Source organism: Anarhichas minor, unplaced genomic scaffold (assembly GCF_050575085.1).
Source record: "Anarhichas minor isolate MPS153535 unplaced genomic scaffold, ASM5057508v1 ptg000073l, whole genome shotgun sequence".
NCBI classification, from domain to species: Eukaryota; Metazoa; Chordata; class Actinopteri; order Perciformes; family Anarhichadidae; genus Anarhichas; species Anarhichas minor.
Genome location: NW_027466519.1, coordinates 2,811,809 through 2,838,906, shown reverse-complemented (window position 1 = coordinate 2,838,906; position 27,098 = coordinate 2,811,809). Strand labels below are relative to the sequence as shown.

Genomic DNA, 27,098 nt, shown 5'->3' with positions numbered 1-27,098 from the left:
AACACCAGGTTAATACCTTCCTTGATGTCCTCAAAAGCCAATACAACTCAGCTCAAAGCAAAATGAAACATTTGAGGTCCTCGAGGGAAAAAATGATTATCTTGGACAGAAAGAGCTGCTCTCCTGAGTCTCGGTCCCTTCAGTCTTCCCTCTTTACGCTTTATTGAATGTGTTTCTGAATCTCAGTTCTTTGTTTATCATGATTATGCGACATGACATATGCCTTGCTGCGAAGGCAAACGTCCCGGCGGGGGAGAATAAATTCTTGAACTTACACTCAATTACAGTTCTTGCGAAAAAACGGAATCACGGCGTAACTACAGCGCATTACACCTGGCTGTCAGCAGCAGGCCCGAGGCTTCGGCGGGCTTGTGTCCTCGGTTCAAATCCCCGAACTGGCATGGGGCTGGGGACGCTTGGTCTGGCTAAGGGGAAAGCAAATGAGTAATGCTCTCCCCTCCCTCATCGGCCATAAAAGCTGCCCTGAAGCAAGGCCCTTAACCCCCGGTTCCTCTGGTGCAGCTGCTGAGTGATTTGCATTCGCTAATTCTGCATGCATATATCGTCTGTCATTCACGCTTAAAAATAAACCTGTAAAGATCAGACGCAGGCTCTTTTATTTTTGAGTGCCATTAAAGTTTAGCGTCAGGTCTCTGTGCGTTAATAAAAGTGTGTATACATATTATTAGTGTTCAAAGCGTTGCGGCAGGCATTGACTTCCCTGTATGAAACCCTAGAGCCCTGAGCTGTCAGCATGAATGCATGGCCGTGGCCTTCATGGAATCTGGATATCTGTCTACGTGTGTGTCCGCTCTGTCTGCTCATTTCCTGTACCGGTGTGGCTGTGTGTGTGTGTGTGTGTGTGTGTGCCTCTGTGTGACGTGTGCGCCTCCTGCGTGCCCACATGTCTGAAGTTTCCCTATCTGAGCGCCGACATGTGTGTGTCTTGCTGGCATTTCTGGACAGAGGAATTCTATCCGCCTCCACGGACTCCTTTCAACGCCCACCGCCACTCACACACACACATCACACATCCTGCTGCTGACATGCGCATGTCACCACGGCAACCAGATACAGCCAGAGACGTGGTACTGACAGAGGAGCACAGACCACCATACTGGCAGGCCAGAGGTTCTCGTCGTGGGGTTCAGGTCAACATGTGAATTTTTCCGACACTATTTTCCAACTCAAACGCATCAACTTACCGCAGTTCGTTGGGAATCTTATTGCTGATTCAAGAGGCCGACAATGTAATCTCATACACAGCCTGCCTTGTTCCCACATACGCACGACAGGTTCACAGCATTTATGAGGCTTTTCACACATGTGGCTACCATTGTATATTTGATCTCTTACAGAGGGCCCACTGCTCAGCACTGAAACCATCATCTTCAAAGATGTCATGTGATGATGGGACACATTTACCATATCATGCAGATTCACTGCTTTTATTGTTTGAGCGGGGGAAAACAAAGGACGAGAGCAACAGTTATGTCTATTTACACGGAAAATGAAATGGGTTTCACGCACCCCTGGCTTCTGTGAAACATACTCGGCACAAATAGGAAAAGCAGCGGTCTAAATACAACGAGATAGAAAGTGAAAAGCAGAAAAACAATTGTGTTGTTGCGGTTTTTTTGAACGGGAGTAAAGACATATACAGTTTCTCGTCAGCTTACCTTGGACAGGACGAAACGTCAGCACGATCCTCCTCTTCACCCTGTCAAAAAACAACCCAGAGTCAGTCACTGCGTTCACAGAAAACGTGCAGTCGAGGATTTCAGTGTTTCGGCAGAAGATTCAGCAGTCAGTAAAAAAAAAAAAAAAAAAACCTTCCTTTGCTTTTTAGACATCTGCCACAGCGTGGCTACCTTGTGATTGACAGGTTGCCAACACAGGAGTTGTCCGTGTTTTTCGTCTTACAACTTTAACCCTTACATCGTATGCTGTCAGTTTATTAAACAAAATTTTTTTTTCAGTTTATTATGCAAAAAAAAACAAGATGGCGACGGCCAAAAGCCAAGATGGTGACGGCCCAAATGCCAAACTTCGAGGCCACAAAATCGCGGACAACAAACCAAAGGGCGACGTCACGGTGACTACGTCCAATTCTTTTACTCGGCCCATGGTCTGGCCCCATTAAGAAAGCTCATATGCGGATATTTAGGATCGCATCCGTCATAAATACCCCAACTTTTCAGCATCCTTCAAAAAACATTATTAGTTAAATTGGTTTGTATTTGTGTTTATAAAGAGATAATAACCTGCTTAGCCTCATTCTCTCAGCAATATTTCTTCAATTAACTATCTCTCTTTTTTTCATTCTATAATGGCGTTTATGTATAATGGTGTCAAAGTCAAAATCTAAACATATAATGCATCCCACAGGCGGTTCAGTGCAGCCTTATCTACTCTGTGCATTGGTTCCTCCATCGCTCCTTCTTTCCATCTGGTTTCACTTCTCTCCACCTGCCCATCAGTCTGCAGCCAGGGACAGGTGAGCCTATTACACGCTTCTACACACACTGTCTACTACACACAGTCTGTAGGTTCACGCACAAAAACCACACTCGCTCGGCTTCATGGTAAGTTAGCGTGCCACGCACATCATCCGACTCTGCTGTGCTGTAAAACGGCTGTTACCGCAGCCACGTCACGCTCCTGATGAAGTGGTCTAGTGGCGCACATAAAAGCTGCAAAGAAAATAAATAAAGAATCCAATCCTGGAGAGTAGAATTGGATAAGTACAACTGAATGAAATTGAAATGTTAAGGGTAATTGAGGCAACTTTTACAAGGACTTGACCCAGGACAACAAGCATGAGAGTGCAAGTAAGTACACTTCCCCACAGCTCAACATCGTCAGTCTAACTTAACTGCCAACAGTCAGTCAGTCAGTGCTGCTATATTATTGTGTTTCCTCAAACAGAAGTATACAGCAGCTGGCGATTGGGTAGTAGTACAACATAGTTCCCAACGCTTGAGTGCAGACACAATTACATCTTCTAAACTGACAGTTATATTATGTGTAGAAATTATGATTCTGTCTTTATCTAATTGTTAAGAGATTGAATGAAATTCCATGGATTTGTGTGGAAGAGAAAACGTTCCGCCGGCCATCCAAAGGTTTCGGGTCGAAAGCCAACAAGATAACGATTATGTACACTGGGCTTAAAAAGTGATGATCAGCGCACCAGCAGGACGACTCACCCCGATGCATTAACGACAGCGAGAGCATTAAAAGCACAGAAAGCTTATAAATAGTTGTCCTTAATATAGAGGAGAGGAAAACACATGCTATGGCCTCCTTGTGTAAATCCTGTTCTAATCACAGCAATCAATTGCTTAGCTTTGGCACAGGATTCCCTCCTGCACTTGCACGAATTGCAGGGGTTGCATAAAAGGTTTTTTTAGTACCGTTTTGCCTCCTCGCTGCATCCTATGGTGTTACAGTTCTGTAAAAAGAGTTTGGTGTCTTGCATAATATCGTGTTGCCTTACATTTTCCATCAGAGATAAATCCGACATCAGTATGTTGGATATTTTGCCTGTTTTATATGTCGTTCTTATGCAGAGTCGGGGCAGCCAAGCTCGGTTTCTCAAGCGGCATCAGTGGCTGAACGGCTATTTATTTATTTCCAGAGACCATTGCCTGCTTGGCTCCAAGAGAGAGAGAGAGAGAGAGAGAGAAATAAATCTTTGCTGATGCTGCTGTGCAGCGACATAGCAGAACGTGCTATCACATGAAACATCACCTTTAAGATGCTCACACTCTCCCTCTTCTTGTTTGTTCCTCCCCTGTCGGCCTCTCTCCTCGTCTCGGTCTCCCTTCCTCTTTTTGTGTCTTTGCCGTACCAACTCTGTGCCTCTCCCTCCTCCAGACCTCCACACCAGCTGTACTTTTCCAATTCAGCAGTTCCCTTAACTCTCCAGATGACACCACAGGATTTCACGCCAGCTCAGAGCACACAAATAATAACAACACTAAACAAAAAAGCAAAAAAAAAGTAGACAACAAAAAAAAAACGCTGAACAGAACCAAGCAAATCAGCAAAAAACAACTCCCACGGGCCTCTGTGCAGTTGCAGATAGGGAGCTTGACAGTATTAGCAGGCCAGGCTAAAATTATTTATGTGGAGACTGGAGAGTGAAAGAAAGAAAAGACCAGAAGTGAATAATGGGAGAGGGCTAAATATACAGTAGCTACTACAGAGAGAGGGATTACATTAGATGAGATGTGAATGCGAACAGTGAGAGGTAATTACACACTCAGCATGTGTCCTTTTAACACCCCCGTGACAGCAGATCACCCTAAATCCTCAGCCGTAGATATCCAACCACAACACCAGAACAGCATGTTCTCTTGCTGTTCCTTGTATAATCTTAAAGTCATGGCTGTAGGCAACATATTAATTCAGGCAATCCCGTCAACAAAATTACGTTCGCGTACAAGTAAACTGCTCTCGCCATCACGTTTTGTGGGAAACCGGTTTTCTTCTGGATCGAAGGCTGCAGTTTTTTCACCGTTTCAAACAAGTGGTTGACACATGATTTAAAAAAAACACATTGTGGTTTGCCTTCAAATTACGATGAAATTGAAAACAGATAGATCCACCAATATTATCTACCTATATTATACAGATAGTACTGAACTCATTTTGTGTGTTGTAAACTAACCATCTGTCTCTTTGTACAAGAACTGTGGGTCCCAGGACCAAATGTCACATGTCCATTTCTAGCTGAGATGTGCGGCCTATGTTCCACCTTATTGATCCTTGACCAACTATTGTTAAAGCACACAACCTTGAGGGCATTTAAGGGAGCGAGATCCGAGATTGTGGGAGCATTTCCATTGACTCTCGACGGCTCTCGGCATTGGTGACGGCAAGCCGGGGGCTCACAGCTAACGATGACAACAGCGTTAAAAAAAAGGTGGAAACTACAGCAAAAGTGCTGACAGAGCAAACAGTACCAGAGGGGGAACCGGAGGGTGGTTGCTACGCTTCCGTGACGGCGCTGTTATCAGCTGTACCCGGCTGATCAGTGGGGCGCTAACATTCACCGGAGGTAGCCCTCTAAACACAGCTCCTTTCATTTGAAATGCAAAAGAAAAGCTGTTAATGTGTTTCCGATCAAACACTGGATTAGTTTTGTATCCATTTTACCCCACAAGCACATGTGCTAATACTAAATGCTAATGAAAGGATTTTCTTTTTCCCCCTATAAATTACCGCGTCCCACTGTTTTTGTGATGAAGCTTGCTCAGTCAGTGACAGACGTGGCAGTTTGCCATGCATCGCATAATGCACTTTGCAAACAGATGTCAATGAGATTTGTTTGCAAGGATAAAGGATTGCAGCAAAAAAAAAGGGGGGGGGGGGGGGGGATTCGCAGCAGCCACCAGCCAAAAAAGCAAGGGTTGAATTTATTTGTTTGTTTTCTGGTCGTTTCAGCACGTAACAAGCTTTTAGGAATGAGGTCAAATTGCATTCTTCACTTTCCTTTATCATCGCCCGTGTTGCATCTGAATCATTGTGTCCATCTGAGGGACAACACATGCGGCAGCATTGGTCTCACACAGCGGCACGCGCCTCGTGTAATCCCTGACCTAAAAGTTTCCACACAGACATTTGCCTGCAATTCGATTTCTTTCTCATGTAGCTTTTACTTCTACATTCTAGGACAGCCAAAAGGATGAGGACAACTTGTTGGCGTTTAAAGACATCCCCTTGCTCAAACAAACTAAAAATAAAGACAGAAAATTAAAAGGTTACCCTGGCAGAGGTACTATAAATCAATGGTCTGAAAGGAGTCATAGGAGCCACTGAACTGCACATTGCACAAAATCCAATGAGAATCCAGCCAGCAGCCTCCCAATACTCCCCTTCTTCTCTGTTTCCCTGGCTGTTCTATTAAAGCCGGGGCTATTCTTAGCAAGCAAGGGGATCGGGTTAAGAAGATGAAGGCTGAGAGATCATGGAGAGACAGAGAATTTAACTAAGAGCACAGTGGCGGGTAAACCCGCTGACAACCCGTTCAACCTACCCGTTCATTTGGAGAATTTGTTCACCAGCCGAGTGAGAACATTCAACAGAATACAATATTTCCATGCATCACAGCGCAGCATGAATATAAAGGAGGCGAGGAAGTCGCCGATTAATAATTAATGATTCATTTTTTTGTAAAAGTGCAGTTTTGTTTGAACGTCTCCCTGATGCCGACATCTAAAAGAGAACAGCGAGGACAAAGTAGAAGAGGAAGCAGGTAAAAGCAAGGGAAAATGTCATAAATAAGTAACTGTTTTCGGCTAAAGACAGCACATTATCAGTCCCCTCCTCACCCCATTTAGTTGTTCAAGTGAACAGCTGTATAGCTGGAGATGACATTTCAAGTCCTCGCAATTTCAAACAAGAGAATATTGACAAGTAATGAAAAAAAACCGGTGGAAACAATCAAATGAAAGGAAATGCAACAGTGACAACCAGACTCATGAGGATTGCGCTGTACGGATGTCAGAGGTTAAGAGAGCGAAGTGGAGGCAGAGCGTTCGGACTGTAAGCCTCACGATCTGCTTCATAACTGTCATCTGACATCACTGCAGCAGATGCTTTATCTCGGATCCTGTTCTCTCTGCCCGCTCTAATGTAATGGGCGGGGGTCTCTGTCATACTGTAATCTAATGGCAAAAGACAGGACAAAGGGGCAACAGACAAGAGACGGTTTAGTACGGCCCACCCCGTGGAGATGGGGCTAGAATGATTGGGGTCCATGAAGAAAAGAAGGGTGTGATTGTGTGTGTTTGCATATGTGTTAGAATGCAGACAGCAGAGCAGCTTTTACAAAGCTTTTAAAAGTGACACTACCTAGTCTCTTATGTAAATGTCCCCTAAAGCGCATACATAATGTTTTGATTGGATGTTTGCGGCCACACATGCTTTGTATGAACTTACACGATTCCCCTTCCTGTGCTCCAATTACCTCGTCGAGCGGCGAGATGATCGAAGTTCGAAGTGACACTTTTGCCACATTTTGCGCAAATTCTCCGCTAGCAGTTGGTAAAGCGTAGCTACTTCAGGAAGACAAGACAGACAGACAGACATATGGCAGTGGCAACAGTCAGAGCTAATCTGAGGAGTGTGATGCTCGTGTAGAGCAGGACGTAAGGGTTAGACGTCCTGTCACACAGTCTTCCCCTGATCACGCTGTATAAATAACGGCATGTTGAGTACAACCTTGTGAAGTGTGTGTGGGAGTGTGTGAGAGAGACGTGTGAAGGCATAATTAGGCTGCATGTCTCTCAAAACATTTAGTTTTTACATCTGTGTCGTCATAGACAAGTTAAAACAGGGACGTATTGCTTTACACGTCACGCTGAATTTATTTACCATATGTTGGGAGTCGTAATTGGCCGGGTAATTGGTCTGAACCAACTCTTTAGGATTCATAGGGGAGCACAAAACTTAATCCAAAGCTTCATGTGTGATATTCAGCATGATTTGGGTTAAGAATAACTGAGAAGCTATCTACAGCTTGACTGTGGTATTATGTGATGTATTGCATGTTCCCCTCGACCCCGTTTTGTGTGTTTCTCTGGGTGTAAATGTTTCCCCTTTTGTTTCTGTGTAACAGTCAGCGATCTCAGTGCTGTTAGTGTTCGGTGTAGCTCAATGTCTGCTGTGGACCTGAGCTTTATGGATTCGTATCTCCAAAGAGCTGCATTACTTTGTGCTAGTGGTCAACTATGGTCACGCTCAAGTTGAAGTGGTTTGCTATTCATCGATTTTCAAGTTTGAGTAAATAAAACTCTTCGTTTTTCACTGTGTCTTGTTTGGATTCACACACTGAGAGAACTAAGAGGCTTTACAGATGTTGCCCAGAATGACCCAGTGTAAAGAGGTCGAGGGGGAGGGCGGGGTCAACAACTGGTCAAGGCCTTTACCAAAACAATTCAGTCTCACATAAGATATACACGAACACACACACACACTATGCAGACAAATGACTTGCAGAACAAGAATAGAAAGTGCTGTGTAACATTATAACTTCTTACTAGAATATCATGTAATGAGAAAAACCTTTAATTTCACACCAGCACGGAAAAGATGACCGTGGGTTATTGCTCATTATCTGTAATTCCCAAAATGCGTCTTTGTTCACAACTGAGTGGCATTAAAACGATCAGATCTTGAGCTCAAACTGTGTTTATACTGACGGGCAAAATAAGAAAATAATACAACAGGAAGAGGTGAACCTTTCGATGTCAGCTCTTAAAACAGCACGTTGGGTTGATTCGGAGTGATAATTGCATGTTGAATATGAAAGTAAGTCAAAGGCGGGCTTCCATAAACCATGAGCCACCAGTATTTAATCCCCGCGAGGAAAAAAATGTGTTTGGAGAAGAATCTGCCGAAGTAAAGGAAAAAATTAAATATGCCAACCGAACTTCATCCCTAACTCTGAAAGAGTTCATTTAATGTCAGCATTCGACAGATCAGAAGTAGAATCATGAAGCTTTTCTGTGTCGGGGAAAATATCAATGTTAAGGCAGGAGGCTGTCGATGCTTTTTACTGGGAAATATTCATGGTATATTTTATTTTACCTTGTAATACGATGTTTCTGTCAGAATCATGAACCATGCTGTGCATAAATCAGATGCCTCAGCATGAGCAAATACAACACAGTCTCTTCAAAAAGGCTTTCATCTCATATTATTGACTATTCTGGCTCATATATAATGATTATATAGGGCCCGATATATACGGATGAGGCATTTCTATTAGCCGCGTTTTTGTGATAACAAAGTGGAAAGTCTAAAAGCTATTTCTTCCTGCAAATCAAGTGGGGGAAACTAAATGCGATGTGTCAAAAGAGATTAAAAAAAAGAAAGACAGAGGTTCCATCGTAAAAGCTAAGAGAGAGACAAACACAGAATAGCAAACAGAAAAAATAATGAACCCTCAAGGCAGTGAGAAGGACAGAGAGAGGAGAGTGAAAGCCCAGAGGGGTGCTCAGGAGATACTCACTCCTCTCATTATTGCATGCGTCCACCTCTGCACCGCAAGATGTAAACGCAGTGAAAGCAGAAGGGAGGCAAGAAGGGTGAGGGAAAGAAGAGAAACATGGAGAAAGTGTTCTCTCCTCTGGCAGAATGATAACAACTGTCTGACTCGGTTTCAGATTGGGCAAAGAGGGAGAAAAGGGAGGAGGGATACGAGGTAAATGAAATGAAAAGGCTTTATCTAATAGATGGAGGAGGAGGGCAGCTGACAAGGATGGTCATATTTGGTGGGAGATGAAGACAGAGAAGGGGGAGGTGCTGAGAGGGCTCAGAAGGGCTAAGTGTTGTTCCGAGAGGAGTGCGGGAGATGGAGCAAGGAGGAACAATGAGACCATTCGACAGAGATTGTTTCACTTGGAATAGAAGTTAATGGGAAGGACTGAGATTGTGACTGTTGATTAGATTGACCGAAATTTGTACATGGGAAATACAGGGGGGGTTTAATAGAACTAAACATCCTAAGCCAGGGCTATTTTCAACTACATTCAGGTGGCCATTCACCAAACAGGTTGACTTTAAAGTTAAAAACAAATAATAAAAAATGGCAAAAAGAAAGAAAAGGAGGAAGGTAGCTTGAACATCTGACTTTGCCTGTTGTGGTCTGGCATCGGCAGCCAGACATTGGCTTGAGACAGGGGTACCTTTAATGTGCATGGACCTCATGCAGATGATCAGCCTTTTAACCAGCTGCTACAGTATAGAGAACTGGTCCTTAAGTAGCTTAAAACATCAACGTGCTTATACCCGCTTCCACGACACTGCGGCTCTGGCTTGGTCGTTTGCTTCTTGTTTTGGGGTGATTGCATCGTTACAGCTTTAGATCAGGGATGCATAGGTCAATAACTTGTCCTTAAAAGTCGGCAGTTGAGAGATGTAAATCAACACCTAAATGAATCCTCATCCTCTCCTAAACGCTCCCTACATTTCACCGATTGGCTCAGATTTCAGCCGTACGCCTCAGGGGACTGTCAGCGAATCGCTGAGTTGATATGACTTAGGAATGGCCTTGCAAGGCTAAAGGGAAGGACTGAGGGCTGCAGCTTGGCAGGCGAAAGAGTGACAGATAAAATGACTGGCAGGTTGATAAAAAGGCTGTCATCTCCGCTGTGCTGTGAATAAATAACTGGGTGAAGGTGTGGCGAGAAAAGGATTAGAAAGGGAAGGAGAGGAAGTGAGAAAGACATTGAGAATGAGTGAGGTGGTATCGGAACGTCAAACAGGGGAGTAGGGATGGGAATTCAAAAGATCTTATTGACACCAATGCCATATGCGTTTCTGTTTGTATAAATATTTTCGCTGCATTACTGGAAACTGGGGCGGGCCTCACAACTGTCAGCAAAAACATGCCGACATCGAAAAAAGGAATAATCTCGGAGGCATGCGGTTCCAATTGGATTGGACAGTTTGGAACCGGTTCTCAACTGGATCTAGGGGCTGGACACAATTATTTCAGCTACAATGATAATAACAAGCACACTCAAATGTATCTGAAAAATCTGATTACTTAAAGTTCTTAAGACTAAAGTACATCTCAGAACTTTCCATTTATCAAGTATTGAATTCAAGAGTCTAAAAACCATGTGGTTCTTTGATAGAGACTATTCTTTTATTGAGTTACCAGAAAACCTGGAACCAGAATCGAGAAATGGAACCGACTCTCTAACTAAGAGGGGGGTCAGCGATAAGGGTAAAACAAGAAATGGAAATTTAGACATGCAAGAAAGGGAGAGGAAATGAGGAAAAGAAAGAAAAAAGTGTGTCAGATGTGGGCTGAGAGGGAAACAGCAGGATAGCAAACATTGTCAAAGTTGGCCAAAGATGGGAGAGATTGATCGCGAGGCCAAGTGGATGAATACCAAGAAAAATCTAAAGAGCAAAAGGGGGGGAAGGTAGAGGAGAGGAGCAAAACTGGAACAAAATGGCCTTTAAATGCTTATCAAAAGGAGGGAGGGAGCAAATCGACGGATATAGACAGGGGAGGGAGAGCAGAGACCAACAGACAGGAAAGTGATGTGAAATTGACATGAAAATGAGGGGATATTTGGGGAACAGCCAGCTAGCTGTGACACCTGAGGTCTGTGAGGGTTTAGGGTAGGGTTGGCTCAGCACAATAAGATAACTGCCACCTTATCTGTAGTCGTCAGACTGCTAACACACAAACACTTGCACAGACAAATAACACACATGCCGCTCGCTCTCACACACACACACACACACACACACACACACACACACACAGAGTTTCCCTTGGTCGGGGGAAAGCGGACATGGACTATTAGAAGACTGGCAGACAGGTGTTTGGGGCTGTGACTGGAACTGATTCAGATGTGTTTGTGAAACAACATCTGTGTGTGGATTTGTCGTATGTGTGTATCTGTACATGTGACATGTGAGGGGACTTTACTGTGTAAACCGAGCAAGGGTCCAGGAGTTATTACGGTTTTGGTATAATATGACGAGTTGAAACCGAAGTTCATATCGACCTCTTCTATGTCATGTATGAAAATATCCATATCAGCGTTTTTTCAATGTATGAGTAAGATGTCTTAATGTCTTGTCGATCGTTCGAGGCTTTGTTTGCTACCTCCATGTTATACACGTTGTAAGTCACACACACCTGTCTCTCACCATGGCTTGCACGTAATCAATGTTTCAATAGTGGGAGGCAGATGGGGCTGTAGGGAGTAGCAGAAGTATAGACCAGGAAGATTGGGCTGAGAGAAATAATAGGAGAGAGGCAGAAAAGAGAAAAGGAGCAAGAACATTATGACAGAATCAAAGAGATGAGGAAGAAGCTGGTGACTGATTGCATTATACACTGTATAATCAAGAACCACTGGCGAAGACAGACTTTCTAATTCAACTAAATTGAACAACTTTTTGGAGCTTTGCAAATGTCGCCAACCTGGGTGTCAGAACGGAGTCACTCAACGCTGCGACCAAATAATCGAACATATACTGTACCCCCGAAGGAGATCAGTGTCGTTTAGGTCCCTATTATAAAACAAATCAACATCATGATCCGCCATCATTACTTTGGCAGAGAGTCGGGGACAGAGATTGAATTTTTATACCCCGGTTGCTTTGACGTGAAGGCTGTGAGAGCCAGTCTAACGATTCAACGGTCATCTCCAGCCGTAAATGCTAATTAACAGCCTCAGCTGCTGGACATTCATTTCCTGCTATAGCCGAAAGGGAGGGCCCATAAAAAAATATGTGTGTGCGAGCACATTACCGCGTGCACGTCCTCATGTGTGGACGCGAGGGTGAGTGAGTGTCTGTCCGCGTGTGTGTGTGCACAGCATCATGTGTGACAATGTGTGAACGTCTGCGTGTTCCAAGGACACGCGGTGATGAAAACTGTCCCAAAGGCTCCTCTGTCCTTTTCTAATACGGCAATAAGCCGTCAGCGCAAAAAAACATAACTAGCTAGTCACACCATGACAACATAATAAAGCTATACGGGGACAAAGTCAGGTAAAAGTCACACACCGAGGCCACAAATTAGAGGTGTACACGCACACACTACGTCGGGAGAGAGGCGCACTGTGACATCGCAAAGAGCAGTAAAGGACGCAGGAAAAGTAACAACGGCCCTATGGAATCACATTGCAGCTCTGGGACATTGTAATGCTGCTGCACATGACCAAATTGAGACAAAGGTTACACTGTGATATAATACTGCATACATGACCACAGTGAGCTGAGTTATTGTATGATCCAGTACACTGTAGAGTGATGGTTTCACAGTGACATCATGGCAACAGCTTAAAGTCATGCTGCAACATCATGTCACAGCTGTGTGAGGGCTATAGCTCAACAAACAGTTTCACAATAGAGCTGTTTAAAGGTAACAATGGCATTATGGCACAAGGTCGACCCACCAGTTCCCCGTCCAAGTTTGACAGCACTGTTGCCGTTGTTCACGCTGTTAAAACCGTTAGCTGCTAGCAACGTTAGCTGCTAGCCGCCGGATCAAATGGTCCCATATTGAGAGGCGTGTGCAGGCAGGCAATCCTGGGTTGTAGGTGCTGCGGTAGTGGACCAATCGCACGTCGCATTAAATCAAAGACCCCTTAGCGGTGATTGGCTGTGAGCTAAACCAAACTATTGGTCGTTTTGTTCAAGATCTGGGCACAAAAATGGTCGATTGCCGGTAGTGTTTGACTGGAGAAGTGTGGATACTACTTGGTACTGGGTCATTTCGGTCGACATTGGTAAAGGGTGCCGATACCCAGCCCTATTTCTCATACAGCGCAATGGTGTAACGGTTTTATTTCCGTCTCCACATGGCTAATGGCAGAATTATCGTTGTGGGCATCAGAATGAAAGCATTATTTGTAATGGTTGTACCGTGCATGTTACCACCTGGCAGTGTAATTTTTATTTGGGCTGTACTTGTACGCGTCATGTTGTTTTAAAATTGAAGTGTTGTTTGATGTCGCAGGCTAATTAATGAAGATAAAACCCAAACAATGATCCGTGCCAGTGTTCGCCCCGGCTGTGGAAAACAGAGCTAATGGAGGCGAGCAATAACTCTGGGTTTCCATCTCACTGTCGACGCCTCCCATCCTCCTCTCCCTTCTCCCCCCCATGCCCCATCTATCAATCCATTTATCCGTGCTGCCTCACGTCCATCTCTCTCCCTCTCTTTCTCCTCTTATCTGTATTGAAGGACTCCACCATTTCAGGCCGGCGTAATATTCTGACCATGAAGATGTTTTACAGGCTAACCCTGCCTCCCCTCCTCATCCTTCTCTTCAACCCCCCTCCCCGCCTTCCAAAAACAGATATGAGAAAACCCCCCATGTTGGAGTCAAGGTTCAGTGTGTAATCAGTGACATTTTCCAGAATAAATCAGATTTACGTCTTACATTGTTCACAAACATGCTTTCCATTCAGTTGTTGCTATCTTGGTTTTCACCTGAGATAATTGTAACCGATGCTACCATGAGGGGAGGTGTCACTAGCCTGTAAGCTATAAATAACACCACATCTGTGTACTTTCACGTCATGTGCTGATCATCAGTGTTTTCCGGCTCATGCAAACATCTCCTCCTTTCAACCGTAGCTCAATTGCGCCATTACAAAACAGCTTCACAGAGCATGCGCCCCAGCATTTCATGCAAGCTGGAAACAAAATTTTTCACCAGCTTTTGCCTTTGCACCATCGACTCCTGTCTCGTAACTGTCTGCAAACCATTCGTCTTTTGTAGAACCCGGCGACGACGAAGGGTTCAATTAAAGTGCATGTTGCCACAGAGATGATACACTACGAATGCAGCTCACTGGCATTAGGCGTGCTATTGGTCAGTGGCACAAATTCGCAGGTCGACGTTCACCTAAATTAAACTCAGCCCCGCCCGAAGACTAACCCACAGCTGTCTCGTCCCACAATGCAAGGTTAAAATTGCCTTTTGGTAATTATACGATAATTAGGACCACTTATTGCAAGTACAGTCAAATGTACCACACATATACACCCTTAGGAAGACACGCGCGCACACACAGTCTTCTCAGGGCTCTTAAATGATGGTGTCATTAATGTTAGCGTGCGGTTGCCAGCTGTAATATTTCCTATGGTCATTAGACCATCTGGTGGCCTGACTCCTCTCATGTGTCTGTCTCTATCTTCCATCTCTGCCTGTCTGCCTCCATGTGCTACTCAGTCCACGCCTCTCTATTTCTCTGCATATTCGTCTCAGTGGATCTCCATCTTTACCCTTACTGCGGGTTTTTTTTTCCATCCATTCTGGTCCTCTTGCCACCCCTCACAGCCTGCTGCCCGTGGCCAACTCATCCATCAAACCCATTGATGTATGCAGCCATTTTGGTGCTCCAATATGTTAATTGGAGAGATCTGGAGCCTCATTTATGGAGGGGTCAACATCCCTCTAAATTAAAGCTTCGCCGCTGCTGGAATTATCACAAAGGGTTTCATCCAAATACTCAGAATTTCACAAATGCTGCTAAAGATGTCCTTAACCCTCTGTAAATAAGGCCTATTGAAACATTTGCAGGTGTTATGATGCACATGGCAGCGTTGAGTTTTCTCGTACTTTGGCCTAGGTTCCAGTCTGTACGCTCCGAGGTGGGATCTTGATTGTATTGGGATCCGATGAGCCAGACCACATGCAGAAGGTCACCCAGCTCGCATTGCGTTTGGATCTAAGTGAGGGGAGGAGAGCATGTGGGCGCAATCTGCATCGCATCATCTCCCGCCCACACGTGATCTCATCTCTCGAGGAAAGCCAAGGGACGAGAGGGAGAATACTGGGACTGGAGCACTGCTGAGACCTGATGTCTGAGCCCTGTTTTCAAAAATGTCCAGGTTATTTCAGCTTCAAAATAAAAGCTTTTAAATAACAAATTAACGGGTGACTTTTATTGTGAAGAAAGTACAGGAAATTAAATCGCGCAAACTTGTTTTTCTTCTATAAAAACAAGTCCTCTAATAATGCAGGGAGGAAGAATAAGCAGCACAAAATAACAGGGGATTTTATTGTGAAGAATTCATAGGAAATAAAACGTGTTTATCTACCGTTTTACAGCTGCTCCTTTGACCATGAAATATATTCACAAACTATCCGATCAGGAGGGATGCATTGGCGGTCGTGTGTGGACACACATGCAGACCGCTAATGTTGGATTGAAGCTGACCTTCCAGCACAATCAAAAAATGCATTTTTATTAACACTGGTTAGCACACAGGCAAGGTATTAATATGGTAAGAACAGAGGACTAACATTAACATTCTCATCATGTCCCGAATGACAACTAGGCGTTTGTAAAATGCCACTGATGTATGTGTCTGGTTAAGTGACTTCTGTTACATATTCATTTGCCTTTGCTTGAAGCTAAGGCAAGCCATCACAATAACTGTGAATGTAATGATGCCTTCAATTTAATCATCCCAGGGAGATGTTGTAACCGAGATCCAAGTCCCATTTAATGTACAGTTCCATGATTAACAGAGGTCTAAAACCACTCGCGTGAAAACACCTATTAAAAGAAGAAAATCAGCCAGCTATATCTCAGCAACATGGGAGCTGGGTCCATACACAATGCAAACCCACATTATATGTATGAATACACACACAATTTTACAGACATAGCTTAATTAAGAAGGTGTGCACAAGCTCTCTCTCTCTCTCTCTATCCCTGAATTAATCAATACGATGTAACAAGCTCGTCTGGCTTGTCACAAAAAAAACCCATCTTTCACAGAGTTTCTCTGCATCTCAATTAGAGATGCACCGATTGATCGGCTGCCGATCGAGTCCTGCTGGTTTTCAGCTGACCGGCAATGGCTGCTGACCGGCCAATCAGTCTCATATTTGCCCCCCAAAAAAATGTAAAGTTACATTTACAAACGTGTGTTAGTTTTACTTCTTTAATGATTGGGATTCCTTTGAAGTGCACATGTGGCAGATAATACTATTATTATCATACATGTCTAAATTAAAAAAGAATTTCCTCTGTGTCAGGATATAGACTTTGCTGGATACGTGATTTTTAGATGCAAGAAAAGATGCAAGTATTTTCTTGTTGGTGACATTCAGTGTATCTGTCACATTGGGGGGTTTATTTCTCCGAGGGTAGAGCATGATCTGTTTTGATCTGTCAGCATATGTTTATCTGTGATAATTGATTGCTGTCATTGCCTCTGAATTTAAAATTCGCTCTTTGAACCCTCTCACAATCAATCCCAAAAGCCCTCATGACTCCTATGGACGCTTGGAAAAGTCCAACAAGCAGAAGTCAAAAGGGCCCAAATTAACTTCAGTAGAACAGAGTGCTTTCACAATTGAGATACTTCAGTGTCCGCAGCTTTTCTCCAAGCAGACGGCGGATTGCTCACTTTCTCAAATAAAGTGATGTCGATCCCACCCCCCTCGAAAAAAAACAAAGATTGCTCCATTACCATAGAAAGACTATATGTGTAACTCGTTGCAGGGCTAGAATCAAAAGGGAGGGCAATTTCCGACTGTGGGCAGGAAAATTGTTCTTCCATTTTGCTTTTATCGGCTAAATCTATAGCAGACAAAAGGTTTGCGTAATCTCCATCCACAGCCCATTCACCTCTGAGACAGCAGGACGGATCTTGTCTATCTGCTTCTGTCAGGTCCAAATACAGCAGAGTCCGCTTCACTAGAAGGGCCACGGCAGTCTTTTCTAACAGGCGTATCGGATATTACTTTAAAGGCAACAAGCAGAATACTTACATATGCACAATTGTGTCAAAATGAACATGTTATACAGAGTTGTATTCCTTCATTGCCGTGCACATTCAATCAAGACAACAGTCCAGCATCCACATGAGACTATTTATACTCTGGTACTCTGGCTTAGTCAGGCTGCACTGCCATGACTTACTTTTAAGTAATCCAGGGGAAAGGCAACTGAACACAAAGGCTACTTTTTGGCAGCTATGTGTTCCTGGCTTTAAATGCATTGACACAAGGGAACCCCGCGGAGGCCAATAAGGGTTAACTGCCTTGCTTACAGGCACCTCTGTGGTGAGAGAGAGCGAGGATGTATGGATATAAGAAAGTCTCTCCCATTCAAACAAAAGGCCAAGAGAAATATTGTGACCTTTATGTTGCAATTAAATATTTCCTGTGCGATGCCTCGTGGAAATGAAATGAAGTGGATTCATTCCAAATCAGCAGCATCACCAACATGTCAGGCTTTCATTATCATAAAAAAAGGTTGTTTTTAGCTAAATTAAATCTTTTGTGTGTTAGACGGTGTGTTTTCATAATGATATGAGGGGCTTTTGTCTCAACAGGGGATGGTGTAATTCTTAAATTCTTGTGGATACATGAATAATACATATCAACATGGAGTTATCATGGTTTCAAATGACTAGCGCTTAATGCCACTGACTCAATGTTTTAATATTTACTGAGTCTTTCAGAGTTTCAACTTACAACAAGACACATCGTCTGCCCTTGGTGGCATATTTACAGCACCATATATTCATATACCACAATATACATACATAATATTCATATCTAGGGTATTATACATTTGCGACTTGCAACAAGACAAGTATGTCCCGTCCAGACCGCCCTCTACTCCTCTTAGAAGACGACGCTCTGGACTCCCCAAAGTGAGAGTCAGTGCCTCATGGCAGGGGGAGCGCTGCTTTTAAAGGGAATTAGAGGAGCTGATTTGATTGGCAGTGATTTATGCACACTGCAGATGTGTTTCCAGACGTGCCACAGGTGTATTCTGCTCCTTAAATAATTAAAACAGTTCCCTACATCTCCCATGTAGGTCTCGTAGTTCGTCGAATGAGATTACGATGATAGCCAGGAGTCAGGAAGCATGAATATATGTCAGAGCGCAGACCATTATGCCCTTGGAAATCCATTTAAAACCACCTTTACATCCTGCAGCATGGTACCGGTGCTGATACGCAGCTTTACCGATCCATGTAAATCGAGGCAAGCAGGAAGCGAGCTGGAAGTACTGGCATTTGCATTCGAAAATGAGAAAGACCCTTAGCCGTTTCCTCGACTGCTTAATCACCACAAGTTGTTGTTTTTTTCTACCACCGAGAAGCCGTTACGCCAAATCCAGTTTCGAAGTTCAGACTACAAGAGCGATGCTGAGTCAGAGCTCCCTCGACATGTTGGGGTACAATGTAAGCACAATCCGTGTGTACGCTGCAGCAGGCGGGGACTACAGAGCTGGTGTGTGTTTCTGAGTTAATGTGTGTGCCGTATTGTGGGAATGGTATTCCTAATGGGAGTGTCACAGCCCCATGAGAATCCCCTATGCCTGTCTTTTGAACATAAAGCTTTCTAAAAGCCTCTTGCACATGAAAAACGATTGGAAGAGCTAAGTCAAGCACAGCCCCGAGCACAACGTGGGAATCATTTTTAGAAAAAAAAACAGATGTGTTTTTATTGCAATAATATTCATAATCCTCCCTGACTGGGGGTTATCTGCAGTGTGTGTGTGTGTGTGTGCGCGCAACGTTATATTTAAACAACGCTATCGAGTACTGTACATCGAAAGGAAATAGCTGGAGCCTTTGGTGCATTAGCAGTTTAATATGAACAATGTCAACCCACTGAAAGCAGAATGTGCTTAGCGTTTCTTTTTTTTATCCGACTGTTGATTTCAAAGGTCTTTCCTTTTCTTCTGGGGTTTAGCTTTTCATTTCTCCATTATTTTTCGCCATCGCTCGTCGCACAAATGATCTTGAAATGCTGATCTAAGACTGGCTTGTCTCGATAGCGAAACTAATTTAGTCATGTGTTTAGACCGGTGTCGTCGAAGCGGTTGATACTATTCGGCTCGTGACACCTTTAAGGCAACAGAGGAGTGATGACGTGGCGATGACCATGCAAAAATGTAGAACTCATGCTCAGTCAATTCAGTTGTGCACAATAAGCTTAACTCTCAGTGATTTGTCAGGGAAATTGAGTCCCAGCATAAATCACTTGTGAACTCTGAAGCAGCAGAATTCGTCCACCTCTGTGAAGTTTTATATACTTATATATTTAAACTGCTGCACTGAACATTTGGGATTATTTCAAACTAATTAACAGCCCTGCAGCCAGTGAGGGGGGAGTGCACACAGAGGTCACGGTGCTGTTTTAGGAATCATCCCTGAGAGGATGTTCTTCACTGCGAATATGGTAGTAATGCAAGGAGGGGCAGTCATGTACCATTCTGCAGCGTCAAAGTATCAATGAATATGATGATTCTTTTAAGTTTGCAAATAGATTTCTCTCTGTAAACAATCAACTTGCCTCCCTTTTGTGGTCGCTATTGATGGTAACTTGGCTATTTAAAAAAAAAAGGCAGGTGTCAGCAGCTTTCAGCTCAGCTCTCTTGGAACCTCGACTGAGGTAGAAGTGAAAAAGTACCAGGTACTAGCTACTATACACGACTTCTGCTAATGGAAGAACAAGAACAGTTGAGTAGTGCCGTAACATGCAGTGGCAACATGTCCTCATTCTTTGTATTTTAGATTTGAAGTGGCATGATTTGATACAGAATCCAGCATGTAACCACAGCTTTACTCCCCAACACACACACACACACACACACACAGACAAACATAGCATATGCTTTGTAACTACTTAAAGAGGATTTCCAGTCTTGACAACTCAATTTTCTGATTATTATAACATAATCGTGGCAGTTAATAGGCATTCTCATATTTCATTTGGGTTTATATGAAAAATAAAAGCTAGTTTGAGGCCATATTACTTCTAAGTAGGCAATTAAAACAAATTGCTTCTAGTAATGGAGAAATATGGCTGCTTATGATGAGTACCATATGGACTTTTCTTTCTGACATTTTTGAGCTACCAGTCAATGGATTCAAGCTATAGTGGAGGGTCATGAATTATACCACACAGACATCTAAATGGAAATACCGGTGCGATATGTTCACACCAATGCTCTGAGCCATGTATTCTATAGCATAACGCGCACAAGGACGAAGGGAAGCATGAAAGTAGACGCGCGCGCGTGTGCGTACACACACACACACACAGGCGGACAGATGTGAAAACACCCCCACGCCTTCACACAGACACACGCAACCCGTCAAGTCGAGCATAACCGAAGGGCTTCAATATGGATTTCACACTTGAGCTAAACCTCCTTAACTTTCCTCAACAATATGGACGCCTCGAGCCATGTCAGTTCCCCCCACTGCCACTACAAACGTTCGCTTATGCTCCACAGACGCACAGTCTCCCGTCTGCTTAGCACATTGTTTATGAAAGGTCTGAGGAATATTTTAACGTCATTATGTGGCATCGTGTATCTCGCTTTAATGGATTCAGACAGGAAATAGCACGACATATTTTCACAAGCTGCCTTCAGACCCCAACAATGTTGAAAAGTCCGGGCTCACAGTGCCAACTGATCTTTTATTTGCAGGAATGTTTTCCTTATCGTATTTTAACAGTAGCAGCAAAGTGAACCTGACTCTGTCTAATTGAAACAACAAAACTACGCCAAGCGGGTCTTCATGTGTATTAGGAGTCAATAAAAAGAATCTTCTTTGAGGTACTGGAAGATGATTTCCCATCACAAATTGGTTGCAGCTCTAGAAACAGACGATTAACAAAAAGCCATGAAATTCAAATGAAGCCAGCCAAAATTCTTACTTCTTTGAAAACTCCATTAACAAGACACTAAATCTTCTCCAACTGGGGGATTAAACACTGTTGGCTCACATGTGACTCTGTCTTTCACTCGCTCACACAAAACGCACAGGCAATTCGATGCTTCCCCAGAGGCAGAATATGTGGGACCATATAATGTCCACGACCAATAATGCATCGGTAATGTGTTGTGAGGAAATCGAGGAATTAGTTATGGGGGGGGGGGGGGGGTCCGTGCGGCAGGAAATTGACCGACTGTTTAACATGCCTTCCAGTAAAATCGAATCCACTTCTCGCACGTATCCAAGCGCACTAGTTATCTCACTCACAAGCAGGTACAGACCCCACGCTCGTACATTTACACACCATGCAAAGTGTGCAAAGAGCGCGCACGCCATATGTTTATTTCAACGCGTCACCCCTCCTCCTTATGGCGGATTCACTATGAATTTTCAATTATCTTGTACAGCTGTCATTGTTGATCCGGCAGCCAGGATTCAAGATCACAAGAAGAGAAAATTGTGTTGCAGGTTTGGAAAAGAAAAAAAAACAGAAACAGTCTTTCAAACAGACAAGGGCTTGTCATTCACAAAGACAATGTCACTGAAATTGGGTTGGATGAGACCAATTGTGGTGGTGCCTGTCAGCGATGGCAGCGCTGCAGGTGGCTGTTGAGAGCGATCACAGAGCCACAGATGGAGCATGTAAAGGTTGCATCTGGAGGGAGGGATGGCAGAAGGCGAGTATGACTGCCGCCCCTGGGCTCTCTGCTGACGGCTCCGTCGGTTTCCAAATGTGGCCCGATCCACAAAAACATAATGAACACAGCAGTGGCAGAGAAAGCACCTGAAGGTTGCTGGGCATAATTCTGCCGCCGCTGTGTTTTTTTATTTGGGAGAAGCCACATTTGAAAACCATAATGAACACAACAGTGGCAGAAATCACCTTGGCCCAAAAGTAAAGTGGAAAAGGATCACAAAACTCCTGGTTCAGGGATCGTATCACGGTTTTGAGTCACGGATTGGACCAGCAGAAAAGAAAGGGAGCACATTTTACTTTTAGGGATGTGTCATGTCATGTTTTTCTGCCGCTGTTGCTGATTGCCGATCATCGATGAGCCACATTGGCCGATATAGATTGTTTTAGTTGTTCTGTTGTTTTACTATAGCAGCCTGCATAAAAGGCTCCGGACTATTTTTTGTCAACAACGTCCTGAAAAATAATTTCAACCACCCCAAAGTCAGTGTAATCCATAAACAATTATAAATGTTATCATCTTACTTTGATATAATCATCTATAGCGGTTAATTGAAAATAGGAAATAAAAGAATGCATTTTTATTGATTTAAAAAAACCTCTTGGCATTAGTAGTTTTTCTTCGGTATCATAGGCTGCTCAGAGCTGGTGTTAGGAAGTTAACGGGTCCTAATTCCCTCTATAATATGTATTTTATATTGCTGCTAGAGGGGGATCACGGATCTGTTACACCACTACCCAAAACGGGTTTTTATTTTTTAAAAGGACGAAATGCTGTGCTGAAAAAAGCAGAGGAGATGCATTCAACAAAAAACAAAAAAAGAGCTTTTACAATAAAAAAAAAAAGAAAAAGATAAGCACCAACAAGATGGCCAGCTCTGACAAAACTGCACCCAATAACACAAATGCAATGACAATGAGAACAAGGCGGCAGTAAAACGCAGGATGATAGCATTGGCCATGAAAGGACAAGGGGAATAAAAATGAATCAAAATAGGTATCCCTAAAGAGTGGCATCGCGGGGAAACAGATGGTGTGCTCAGCTGTTGTTTGGACCAGGGTTTTTATCCACCACACATCAATTCGTTGGCCGAAGAACTGTGGCGCTTCGAGCCGCCAGTTTGCACGCTCTGTCCGCTTTTTGTCTTTGCCAGGGCTGTTTCCATATTGACAGTGTCGGTTCGCTGGAAGGACATCGATGTGAGGGGACCTGCTTCTCCAAGGCACAAGAGCATTCCAAGTGTCTAATGTTGAAAACGGTATTTGATTTAAGCGGCGAGGCTTATTAAAAAGGCAACTATCACACGCGTGCAAATCAGGTCAAAAGACTTCATTTAAAGTTCGTGAGTGTATTTTGCTTTTCTACTCCTTCCCGATAAGGCACTATTCTGAACTCTACATGGGCGAGTGCCATCTCTCCCACACACACACACACACACACACACGTAGAAATTGAGGGCATTCACATTCTACCTGCGTGAGGATCGTGGGAAAATGCAAATGTCACCTTAACTCCGACGGATGAGTGGGTGTCTTTGCGCGTGGGTGACACATTGTCTACGCGCTGACACCCATTATTGCAAACTGAGGATGTGTGGATTTCAGAAATGTCGTCGCTGCATTTGGCTTGCGCCCGAGCATCCGTCTGTGTTTGCTTGTGTGCCGTGTGATAGAGTGTGACTGTTGACTTGGGCGCGTTTGATATGTCCCCTTAGCCACAGGTGCGGAGAGATGCTGACGCCGCTTGCAGTGAGAGACACGGTGCAAGAGAATGAGTTTATCTTTCTCGCTTTGTCTTGTTCTCTCTCTCTCACACACACACACACAGGATCTCAGACAGACAAACAGAAATGCCAGATAGCTGACACACACTCTTGCAGGGACCGACATGCCCGCAAATATGCCAGCACACGGTCACACACACAGTCACACACATCTGGGAGGAGTATGGGACCTTGGGCACCTCGCCAAAGTAAACAGAGGAAATTGCCAGCCCTGACTTTTTTTTTTGGTGTGGCTTCTCAAAGTGACATCTTTCACTGGGTGTTTGTGGGAGATGTGGATTGGTGCTGCTTAACAATCAACACACTGTCGTTTACTGTCTGCGCATGTGTGTGTGTGTGTGTGTGTGTGTGTTTCTGCAAGTGTCGGTGGTTGCGTTTAGACAGGGTAGAACATTGTCTTTTGATTGCATCCGCGGTAACATATGCCGTTTCGTGCATTGGCTTTCTCCAAAAAAGCTGCGCCATTGCCATTTCTTTATAGAAGTGACTGAAGTTTGTTTAAGACAAGGCCGCAGATTGTCCTTTCCGTTCATGCTGGGTGACGCCTCTAGATTTTAAGAGCGCAGTAAGGCTTCTTCTGCACACTATGTTCAAAGCTTTTGTAGCCTTTGTATCTAAACTAAAAAGGAACAAGCAGAATTAAATCCATTTAATTTGACCTTAGAGTACAGCATTATCCTGTGAGATTCGGGTTACCTCCCTTGACCCTGTGTGTCTTTTTCGAGGGAAACTCAAGTGCTCTTACGAATCTGGAAAAAAATGTATCTCTTGTGTGAATTCGATTTGCAGACTGTAAATTCTGTTTATCGCTACTCAGGTAGTTTTGTCTTGAATACACTTCCATGCGGTAATAGCGTGTATCTCTCTGTAAGTGCATGTGCATTCAGCTCTCTCTACCACACAATGCCGGTTTCACAAAAGACACCTCAATCTCATTTTGTGTCTGTTGATGTCTTTCAGCAACACAAAAGCACATAAACCGGTTATGTAAATAATCCCGCTCCATTCGCTCTGTGCCTTTTGTGCGCGGCAGCGGATGTAGCGTGTACATGTGTTGAATGCGTGTTGGAAAGTACCACCGCAGACCATGTGTGGATGATGCATCCACATTTGTATGGAGTTGAGAACATTAGGAGAGGAACAATGCGCATATTTTCTTCGTGCGTTTGCGAACAAATACACGGATATGGCGACGATAATTAACGCGATTATAAACTGTCAGAAGTGATGACTGTAAACGAGACAATGAAAGGATACTGGCTCAAATTAAAAGCTCATTTTCAATTGAATTGAATTTGAAAAGCCACCCCTGACAGCGAAAAACATCCGACCTCAAATTCCCTGACAGCATTCAACCCACAGATGCTCCTCATTCAGACTCAGCTGTCGGGTTAAATCGGCTTCGACTTTCTGGCCTCCCAAGTTTGACTTTTGTTCCTTCTTTAAAACTAGACTTTACTTCATTTAATCGAAACCAGTCCCGAGCGTTTTGCACGAGAATGAGATTACAATCGGCATCACAACAATCTCTTTCCCAGGTATCTCTGTTTTGTCCTGCGCAGCTGTTCCACACCCAGCCATTATTTACACACAGCTAACCCTCCAGTGGGCCTCCATGATGGAGCCGGATGGGGATTCTAGGCGATTTTTGATACGACTGCCAAGTTTCTATTAGTGGTGCAGAGCGGCAGTAACAGTTTTGTGAAATATATCAGGATGGAGCGAGAATATCTCCCACCATAGCGTTGGGTCAGTCGAGATTAAACCCTCTCTCATAATTCTGCTGTGTATTTTTTTATCTGCCTTCTCTCTATCGACCTTTTTCCTTATTTAGTTCTGGCTAAATCCCGTGACAAAGTCCCCCCCCCCCCCCCCCCCCACCCCCCCTTGCCCTCCACACACTGTCTCTTTGATTCACCAAAAATATTCTCTCCCCCATTTCCCTTTTTTATCCAACTCCCCACTCTTTCACTCTATTCCCCCCTCCCTCCCTCCCTCCTCTTTACTCCTCTCCCTCCCTCTCCCAGCAGTAGCCACCCAATAAAGGATGTTGTTAATATCATTAGGCAGACTTCCTCCGGCCCAGCGCCCGGCCCACTCCCTTTCAGCCATAATCAAGCGTGCACCCTAACTATCAAAGGAGACATCGCTAATAACCTACCACAGTGGAGCGGAAAAACACACACACACGTACACTCTCCGGCGAAGGAAGAGGAAAAAAAAAATATGTTCGTGTGTATGCTAAGTGTGGCAAAATAAATGTGTGCGTGTGCATGTTGGAACTGAGGGGATGGGTGGGGTTTGCAGGGGGTGGGGGGTTACCCAGACAACACTAATAAAGTAGACTCCAAGGGCTAGCTCAGTCTAAGGCGAATCTGCCACTTAAGTACACTAAATTAATTGGGGTTGAGGGAAACGTACACAAGCAGACGTAGCTAATAAAGTGTGCTCTGTGAAGAGGCGAATACTGTCAGTTCAGTGGGTTTAAATGCCCCGCAGTCATTTGCTGTAAATCATCCCTAAAACGGGAGCGCATGTTGTCGGCTGCATGGCTTGAAAGTGTTCTCTCCTGACAGCTGAATGCTACAGTGCATATATCACCAGTTAAACGCGGCCCAAAGGGAATACGTGATGCAATGCAGTGAGTGAGGAGCACTACGTTTAAAGAAGAAACAGAGGGGTCGGAGGACAACGACGTGAGGCTGCTGACAGAGCACGCTGCACAAAAGACACAGATTCTCATGCAAGCACAGGCAATTATCCGTCTTAATGAAAAGAGGAAGTGTCAGGTATACGCAACATCATCCTTTTAAATGCGGGGACACAGATGAGATGGTTCAGGTCGTAGATGCCACATTTTATACACAAATATAGATAATTTAATTTACTGGTTGGCATATGAGTATGTTTGGGATCTGTTAGCAGAGATGGAATATAATATAATATATAGAATGAGCCCTTCATATCTACATAGGGAGCGGGTCCTCTTCACAGAGTTTGCCATGTTGCACCGCCATGTTTCTACAGTTGCCCAGAACAGACAAACCAAAGAGCGGCTCTAGAGCGGGCATTTCGTGTTTTAACGTTATCTGTTTGACACTCTTGCGAAAACTGCGGCAACGAGAGCCGCAGAGTGCAAAACTGATGGGACCGCCAGTTGGTATCTGGCATCCGTTGCTCAAAAAGTAATGATATCATGGCAAGGATGGCCTCTTGAGCGAGACCGACGGCGCTGCCGCGGTTTTGCACTCAGTTACATAACCACATACTTGGAAAGGGAGGAGTGAGCGGAGGGAGGGGGGGGGTTCAGCTGGTCTGGGATCTGCAACAACACTGCCAGATGCCGCTAAATCCTACATAA

General features: G+C 44.1%; 1 protein-coding gene and 1 long non-coding RNA gene across 3 annotated transcripts in view; one reads left to right on the top strand and one right to left on the bottom strand.

Moving 5' to 3' along the window:
- Positions 1-27,098, bottom strand: part of cntfr (ciliary neurotrophic factor receptor) — a 200,688-nt gene that overhangs the window by 164,224 nt on the left and 9,366 nt on the right. Inside the window, exon 2 of one of the 2 annotated variants that reach the window (XM_076079893.1) lies at positions 1,680-1,720. The gene's annotated coding sequence lies outside the window, so the exon portion shown is untranslated. Of the gene's footprint in view, positions 1-1,679; positions 2,271-27,098 lie in introns of those variants that run through there. The other variant, XM_076079894.1, reaches the window with a different exon arrangement.
- LOC142935501 (uncharacterized) lies at positions 593-15,392 on the top strand. Its single transcript, XR_012947861.1, has 3 exons — positions 593-2,095; positions 2,389-2,497; positions 15,127-15,392. It is a non-coding gene; the product is annotated as an uncharacterized LOC142935501 (long non-coding RNA).